This window comes from Osmerus eperlanus, chromosome 22 (genome assembly GCF_963692335.1).
Source record: "Osmerus eperlanus chromosome 22, fOsmEpe2.1, whole genome shotgun sequence".
NCBI classification, from domain to species: Eukaryota; Metazoa; Chordata; class Actinopteri; order Osmeriformes; family Osmeridae; genus Osmerus; species Osmerus eperlanus.
In genome coordinates, this window is record NC_085039.1 from 7,557,941 (window position 1) to 7,567,431 (window position 9,491).

The 9,491-nt window shown below is 43.4% G+C and overlaps 1 long non-coding RNA gene across 1 annotated transcript; it reads left to right on the forward strand.

Moving 5' to 3' along the window:
• Nucleotides 1-3,310: 3,310 nt before the first annotated feature.
• LOC134008557 (uncharacterized) lies at nt 3,311-9,440 on the forward strand. Its single transcript, XR_009928149.1, has 3 exons — nt 3,311-3,580; nt 7,609-7,935; nt 9,315-9,440. It is a non-coding gene; the product is annotated as an uncharacterized LOC134008557 (long non-coding RNA).
• The last annotated feature ends 51 nt before the right edge of the window (nt 9,441-9,491 follow it).

A 9,491-nucleotide genomic window follows, 5' to 3' on the forward strand; every position in this document is an offset into this window, starting at 1 on the left:
GGGGAGAATGTGTCTACTGACGTATCTTCAACTTCCTCTGTTTAAACACATGTCTGTACAGCTGTGCCTGGACTCTATATGGCTTGAAGTAGGCTGTATATATAACAAATAAGTCAGAATGGAAGCTGTGGATTTGGTCATTAAATAGTAACAGGCCAAGGGAAACAAGAAAGCAGCGAGTCGATAAAGGTGTTGCAAAAAAATAACAGTAAGCGCACTGGAACACACAGACTGGGAAAATAGATACATTCGATAACCACGGGGTGCTGAGGGTGAAGAGAGCATGAAATAGGCTGCCCATTCTTTTCACCTCCGCGCTCCCATAAAAAAAAAGGATGCGAACCATTCCTGAATCTTAATGTAATTGAATTTGATTTAATTGTGATGGACACATTGAGACATGAATCACACTCTGATCCTGGTGTTGATTAAGAACAGATACTTGAAGCGGTTTGAGCCACCTAAGGAAGCCCATTCTCTGATTCAACCTCAGCTGTACAGTGTCCTAATAAAACCCAGACCTAACAGAACCTGACTGACTAGCTAGTTCACAGACTGACTGGTTGACTCACTGGCTGACTGGCTGGCTGGGTGACTGGCTGGCTGGTTGGTGGACCGCTGAATAACGTAACCCACTAACATGTTGATGAACTGGTTGGCTGGCTGCTCAAGGGATCTAGCTCTATCTAGCTCCAGGTAGTTAGTCCCTTAACCAACCAACGGTTGACTGACTGTGTGGCTGCTCAACTGACAGGCTTGTTGACTGACTGTTTAACTGTCTGTCAGCTTGCTTGACTTGCTGACTAGTGTGGGGATTGTACAAGGCGCTGCTGTCAGTGACTCAGGCATCTGCCTGCAGGGTGCTCAGGGGGAGAAAAATTATTGTTCCATAATTTTAGGGTTCCATCTTGAGCAACTAGCCTGAGGGAACAAGGTAGAGGATCTTTCAAGAAAATAAAATATATTTCAATACGCAACTTTTTAGGGGTTTCGTGAAAATGTGAAACTCTTGGTAATATTTAATATTTATAATAAATATTATGCTAAACTGCCGTTGTATAACATCATTTTCCTAACCTATGTACTGCTATATTGCTTACCATATTGTGTTAACAGCCAATAGACTCAAGAGATGTCTCAAGTAGAAGTATACTTTTTAAAATCGTCCCAGTTGGTATTATGTGCCACTGTGGCACAATAATAATGTGAGAAAAAAAAAATACTATTTAATAAATCGTTGAACAAAAAAACATAAGCATTTTCAACAGGGACAGACGGAAAAAAAGTTTTGAAAGTTACTTGATCTTAATGAGTTTCTGTGCTGGGTGTAATTCTATGTATCTTTCTTTCCAATCAGCCATCCAGTTGCCTGAGACCTTTCTACTCAGATACACTCATCTTCCTGCAAATGCATCCAAAGTTGTCTCTTACCTCCCCTTTATTCTTTGGATACATCTGGATTCAAAGAATCATGAGGTTATCTATAAAACAAATATAACATCATACAAACACACACAGACTTGACTATAAATCACAATGTGTAGTATGGTGACTACCAACTTTTTGTATTAAGTCATTATGGTGACATCAAAGTACTGCAGTTTAGAAACAATTCCCTGACCTTGATGTACGTCTGTTCGAGCTCTCCCAACTTTCTGATTATGTTCAAATGGTGGTGAACCTGTTAAGATCTTCATTAACATGAGGCATTGTGTCTCTGTACCGTGGTCGTGCAAAACCTGCACACTCGTCCACTGCTGAAAGAATCCAGCCAAGCCGGGGGCAGTTGACATTACAGTTTTTCACAATTGCTAAAACACATTTCTTGAAACAGTCACCCATTTTTTCAAAACTGTAAACACAAAACCTCATCTTCAAGCACTATTTACAAAACCTCTGAATCCTCTTGCAAAATGAAACATTTGCCTCAAAACTGATTTACCTGTGCTCAAAATCAAACATTGCTCTCAAATCATAAACAAAGTGATCAAAATCAAAAAATAGAAAACACATTGTTCAAAACATATAGTTCTCAGAGAGAAGATTTTTACGTAATCTCAATTTCATATTTATCCGTCATTGTCTTTTGATGAACAAAAACATGTTCTATCATAGTAGCTCAAAATGTATCAGAAATTACTACTCTGCTTTGCTCTTTGCAATTGTTTTGTTCTTTCTCCTCTTTGTACCCCTATACAGTACTGTACCCTGCATCTCACTACTCACTCTTGTTCTTTGTTGATATGAACCTGCAACCAGTCAAAATCTATTGAGCAGTCAGTACTGTTACTGTAACAAATGGAAAGTACAATGTTCAGGGCCATACAATTTGTTCATTGTACAGTATACAGAAATGCAGAATATACAATGCACTGTAGGCTACTACAGTATACAATACTACTGTAAAAGGGACAAAAATCAAAGAAGTAAACATGTGATCAATGTGCTTCTTCTTGACTTTGGGCTGGGTTAGGCCAGAGCACTTTGTCGACATCACAAGCAATATTTTCCCACCTTCAACAACCTGTTTGCTCTCTGAACTGGCTTATATTGGTTGTGTCACATCATTTTAAACAAGTGAAATCAATTTTGAGTGGTTGTGTTTAGTCAATGACATGTTTTCTCTATTTGTATTTGATTGTTGCCATTTGTGTGTACCAGTATGGATGACATGTGCATTAGTGCAGAATGTGTTTTAAAAATGAAAAATGTGTTTAGAGTTTTGCTGAAAATTTTAAGTGAGATCTGCAAATTTGTTTTACCATGTGAAATGGTTTAAGGTATTGACAACAGACAGGCACAATTAGCTACATGAGCTCAGTTTTAGTGTTTTAGCAATTGAGAAAAACTGTACAAGTCTGCATGAAAATATACCGTAGCCTCAATTTTTTATCTGTAATTGGAAAGCCAACCCACTCAAAACCTCCATTGTGGAAACGATTTCAAAACTAACAATTCTGTGCATGGGTCTACTGGGGATTGATGTGGCCGCCTTGATGTGTGTGACTGCGTGAGACTGTTCAACTACAAATGCTAATTCTAACCAAAAATTGGGCTGAGCCAGTGTGTTTGTCCAAGTATGCATGGGTGCGTGTAATATTTTTTCTCTTATTTCTCAACCTCGTCCCCTCACGATGCACGTTAGTATAGGCAATCTTATCTTTCAAGTGTGCTTAAAGCGGTGATTTATCTTATCGCGGACACGCCGCACCAAAAAGAGCGACGGCAGTTGACAGACATGCTTCTTGTCAGACGGGGATGACGGCAGGAAACAGTCCGCTGACTCTTTCCCAGAGCGGATGAGGGAAGTTTAAAGCACCGCGCAGATATTCAAAGACGGCCGAACGAGACGAAAAAAGCGCCCCTTAAAAGAAGTGCTACGGTGACTCACACCCCCCTTTCCCGGTTTTACGGGAAATGGGATGTGTTTTTATTCAGTTTTTTCCCCCTTCTTCCAGGAGCAGGGTCAGGTGGCGGGTTAATGTCTGTCTGTGTGAATGTGTGTAGTCTGCCTCCGGGAGTACAGCTTTAATTATCGCCTGGAGTCTCGAGTGGGTTGAGAAAACCAGTCAGACAGAAAGTAAGCAACGCTTCTCTGTCCAAAGTAAAAGTTATTGATAATACGTGTGGTGTTGTGGATGATGTGTTAAACAAAGTAATTTGTATGTGTTTTGCACAATGTCAGATCTGCATATTATGTATCTATTTGTTTTGTCTTCGCTAATAAATCTAAAAGGCCGTGATTTCTGAGACAGGCAGTCCGCCAAGTAGGCAGGCATAGAGAATGACAGACAAGTAGGTAGGCAGGCAGGCAGGCAGGCAGGCAGGCAGGCAGGAAGGCAGGAAGGCGTGCAGACAGACAGACAGACAGACAGAGACACAGGCAGGCAAACAGGCAGAAGAGCTTAGGAAACTTGGCCTATTTTGGAGGTTGTTGGTCTAGAGTGGGGTTTTTCCAGTCTTAGGTGGCTATTTTGGTCAGATAAATACAATGTTGTGTGGGGAGAGAGAGAGAGAGAGAGAGAGAGAGAGAGAGAGAGAGAGAGAGAGAGAGAGAGAGAGAAAGAAGAAGAGATGAGATCACCTTTTTGAGCCGATAAACAACAGCAGCAAGACAAGACAAGTATTGACACGGAAAAAAAACTGCGGCAAAGGTGGAAAACATATTTATAACCCCCCCCCCCTCCCTTATACAGAAACATGTGGGGGTCGAGCTTGATATGGAAACATGTCAATTACATGTTGAGGGGGGGTACCCCACTTTATATCAAGTGTACCCCCTTTATTAACTCTACTCCCCACTTTATATAATGTGTACCCACTTTATATCAAGTGTATCAAGTATACTCCCTACTTTATATCAAGTGTACTCTCTTTATATCAAGTGTATCAAATCTACTCCCCACTTTATATCAAGTGTACCCCCTTTATATCAAGTGTATCAAGTATACTCCCTACTTTATATCAAGTGTACTCTCTTTATATCAAGTGTACTCTCTTTATATCAAGTGTACTCTCTTTATATCAAGTGTATCAAGTATACTCCCTACTTTATATCAAGTGTACTCTCTTTATATCAAGTGTACTCTCTTTATATCAAGTGTACTCTCTTTATATCAAGTGTACTCTCTTTATATCAAGTGTACTCTCTTTATATCAAGTGTATCAAGTATACTCCCTACTTTATATCAAGTGTACTCTCTTTATATCAAGTGTACTCTCTTTATATCAAGTGTACTCTCTTTATATCAAGTGTATCAAGTATACTCCCTACTTTATATCAAGTGTACTCTCTTTATATCAAGTGTATCAAGTATACTCCCTACTTTATATCAAGTGTACCCCCTTTATATCAAGTGTATCAAGTATACTCCCTACTTTATATCAAGTGTACTCTCTTTATATCAAGTGTATCAAATCTACTCCCCACTTTATATCAAGTGTACTCTCTTTATATCAAGTGTATCAAGTCTACTCTACGGTTTGAAATTGTTGTTCTATCCTTGGGTGTTTGGACTGTTTTTTGGGGGTACAATTGTATATCATGTATATCTTGTACACAAGATATACATGATATACATATACACTTTATATCAAGTGTACCCCCAAAAAACAGTCCAATCAAGTGGGGTAAACTTGATATAAACACATGTACCCACTCCACTCCCCCCCTTCAAAACACGGTCCAAACACCCAAGGATAGAACGACAATTTCAGTTGGAGCAAGCACGGCTCATTGCTGTGTGTTTGTACTGTCTGTTGGGGTTAACTGTAGTCATTGGCTAGGCCTTTACTGTCTGGTTTGTTTAGGTTTGTTTGGATGTGGCTATGGTAAAAGTAGCCTCACAGCTTGGCTGCATATCTATTTGGGGTTTCTGATTGCAATAGATTTCCTTTTGAGCTTGTGTGTGGGTGTGAGGTTAGGATCTGTGTGTATGGTAGAGGAATATTTGGTGTGTGTGTTTGAAATGTTTGGAGAAGGGTGAATAGATTGTTCTTGTTCAGTCATGGTTGTCTGTGTGTGTGTCTATGACTTTGGTATGTGTGTTTGGGTGTGTGTGTGTGTGGGGGGGGGGGGGGGGGGAGAGAGTTGTTACCGTGTGGTTGTCTGTGGTAGGGTACCAGGTGTGCTTGGTAGGGCCGGGCCAGGGTTTGGCATGGCTGCTAGCCATACCACCTGCATGAGGAGCTCTCAGACAACAACAGCTGCACACAGGTGGCCATGATGGTACGCACTGCTTGTGTGTCTGTCTACTGGAAGCCTACACCCATGTCTGTGTGTGGATACCTGTATATGTGTGTGTGTGTGTGTGTGTGTGTATATATATGTGTGTGTGTGTGTATCTTTCCAGCAGTGTTAAGCCTTAAGCACATGGTGCTCCTTTAAAGGGTGGAGGGGAGATTCTAACTCTGGAGGAGAATGAGGTCATCGTCGCTGATGATCCGCACGCCAAAGTCCATTACTTACAGTTGTGCGTCTCGCGCTGCACCGCTGTTGACAAGGTGAATAATGTAGGCTGATACGGAGGTATGACATCCTCCCTGCCTTTCTCCTCTCATCTCTCATTCGCTATTTACCGAAGTTTGCTTCATCGTGGCAGTGAGCCATCACTTGTGTGTGTGCGTGTGTGTTTATGAGGGACAGGGAGGGGAGAAGCACGAGTAAGCGTGGGTGTGTAACTGTTTTCATGTTCATGTCAGCTTATGTTAGTGTGTGTGTACGCGTGACCAGATCCTTAAGAGCAGCCTATTGTTCCATTCTAATCGCAGGGCTAGATTTTCTGTACACTAGCATCAGGCTTCCAGTCTGGCAGGTTCTCACACACACACCTAGGGATAGGTTTATTGAGCAATGTCAGCACACAGGAAGGTGTCTGTGTTTGTGTGTGTGTGTGTGTTTGTGTCTGCGTGTAGGTGTGTATTATTGTGTACCACACCCTTGATTCTATTCATTAAAATAACAATCATAGGAACAATTTGATTCTTCCACTCTGGGCGTATTACCTCAATGTAATTTCATTGCTGCTTTGTTGAACCAAGGTAGGAATGTTTATTTATTATCACACTGTTGAACACGTGTCAATCAGATCAAGTCGAGACCAGACCAGCCAAGAAAATGATGGGTTGCAATCAATACAAGAGACGTTTTGACGCCCATTCTAGCTCAAGAGCATTCTTTTGTTTCCAGAATCGTATGGGCAGTTCCATTAAGTTTCAAGAAACTGGGCTGTCAACACGAGTTTGTCAAGCCAAGGATGGGGCCTGATGCGCTTTTGACAGCCAGGGGTTTAGGCGTTAAAACCCTCCACTGTTACTCCACACGCACACACACCCTCCAGCCCGCCACCCTTTTGGGAGGTCACCCCCCCCCCCCCCCGAGTCCACGTCCCTAAAAGGATTTTGCCCATAGGTGATGGGGGCAGGGGCACGTCGAGGGTGCGGAGCGGGGGGGGGGGGGGGTTGGGGGTCAAAGGGGATGAGGGACAGCCGCTACTGTCTCCTTCTATCAGGTACCCCAGGGGAGACGAGAAGCTGTGGGGGGAGAGGGGTGGGTCTCCCTTGCGGTGCTCTCTATCCTTTATCCTTTACCACTTTGGGGGGGGGGGGGAGGGGTTGTAGACATCTCTCTCTCTCTCCATTTCCCCCTCTCTCTCTGTCCCTCTTCCTTCTTCAGAGCAGCTGCATCAGAAGTCCCCCGCCCCATCTGTCGTTCTTCGACTGTGCGTCGCTCTCGATCTGGGCTCGGCTGTGTTCTCTCGTCTGACTCCCTTATGGGTAGTTAACCAGTCATGCTTGTACAACGAGTCTCAAAGTATGGCGGATGTGTAGACTGCCGCCCACTACGGTCTTAGTCAAACGTTAACCCGACCTCACATACCTTCCTTATCTCTGTTATCTGTTATATTTCTGACATTTTGAATCTACTATCTACTATCCTTGAATTCTATTTTCCTCACTTTTCATACTTGAAGTGCTTCAGGTATTTAACCTCCTCTGATACGCACTCTGACAAGGACGTGAACTCCATTCTCCTGTGCATGTTGGCACAGCCAACGTTTGTTTTCCACCTCTGTTTTCAGACCACACCTTTTTTTTTTTCCTTTTCAGGACGTCCAACTGACCACCGTGGAACACTGAAACTCAGACATAAACAGCGGTTGAGGAGGAGAGTCGCCGCGAAAAGAACTCTGCGGTCGGCAACACACCACCCGCTCGCCTGTTTCAGGTGTAAACATGTGCCCCTCCTTCCCTGTCCTCGAGTGGCTGGCATGCCGTGTGCCCAGGCTGAGCCCTGAGTGTTCTAGCCTCCCTCCCTCCACCCCCGAGGCTTTGGGAGTGGTTGGGCCCGGCAGGTCGTCGTGTACCTGTAACTTTGCCAAGGCAGTAAATCTGAGACCTGGCAGGGAGGGGGAAAAGAGGAGGAGCAGTAGGAAGGTGAGAGAGAGATGGGGGGGAGGGGTTGGTAGTGCCTGTCGTTGCAAACCTCCTGTTTAGCATGGTAATGACCTCATGTCTAGAAGTTGTTTTCATGCTGTTGTCGTACTCTCTCTTTACTTATCTCTCTCTGTTTCTTACTCATGCACACATAAACATGCTGTTAGTCATTTTTGACTGACAACTCAAATGCATTCTGCTGAGAGACAGATGAAGGGGTTAGCTTGTGTGCTGACCAAACGGCCTTGTGTGGTAACCATGTCTACATTGACTAGCCCATAACATTATTCCATGTTAAAGGTCAGTAAATGCCTTTAATTGGAGGTCAGGGGAGATGCAGCCATTTCATTTTGAGGAAGGAAGCACATCTGTGATACTGGAAAGAAATAAGAGAAAAGAGGAGATTCTGAAGAGGAACCGGTTAAAATTAGCGGCCTCCTGCCCACTCCCAACATACCCACACGCACGCCCACACACACGTACACACACACACTCCATCTCACATACAAACACACAGTCACAAACTAGACATGGAAACCTATAGACGAGACGAGTGGTATGAGTTTATAGTGGGCATCCAGTTACCAAGCCCCCCCTCTATCCCGTGTTGTCCCCCCAATCATGTATCACTGCTCATTTTATAGTAGGCATAAAGTACAGGAAATCCTTTTGGGCATACGGTATATGCCTGCCTATGAAGTATACTACACCCCTGCTATAGACACAAGCTAACCTGTTGAGTGCAATTCAACAGGAAATTCTTAGTTTAACCCTTGTGCTGCCTTCGGGTCACATGACCCAAAGGTTCATAACGAACCATTGTTGTGTTTACCCAATTTTACCCAATACAAAAACAAATGAAAATAATTTTCTTTTAACCATTCCAATGTGGGGGGTCTGAGACAGCCCGACAGTTAAAAGAAAATGCTTCACTTTGTTTTTGTATGAGGTAAATTTGTCGCAATACGACGGTGGGTCACAATGACTGATGGGTCAGAATGACCCGAAGATAACACAAGGGTTAAGCATGAAGTTCGAAACACACACAAAGACTCTTTTCTAACTAACCCCTCGCTGTTACACAAGCCAAGGACACTATTTCACTCTCAGACTTCAAAGAAACAGTTAGTCAGCACAAAAAACAACATCACATACACCATGTAGTTCAGCCCAGTCCACACTAGGGCAGCCCAGACTACAACATCAAGTCTAAGCACCTTTGTGTGTTTATCTTGATAACCAGTCCTCGACCAATTAGTCCAGGCTGATTCATACTAGAATAGACAGAACAGGAGATAAAGAGATCTAAACAGAGACTGTAGAACAGATATACAGATACACAGACAGGCAGATACAGTGAGTCTCTTGTCTGTTCTCAGACAACAATCGCACGGTGGGACCAACAGACAGAACCAGACAGACAGGTCGTCCATGTAGACAGGAAGTCCTTCCCGGACGAGGGTGTGTACAAGACGGGGAGTGCCCCAGACGTGGGCACACACACACACACACACACACACACACACACACACACACACACACACACACACACACAC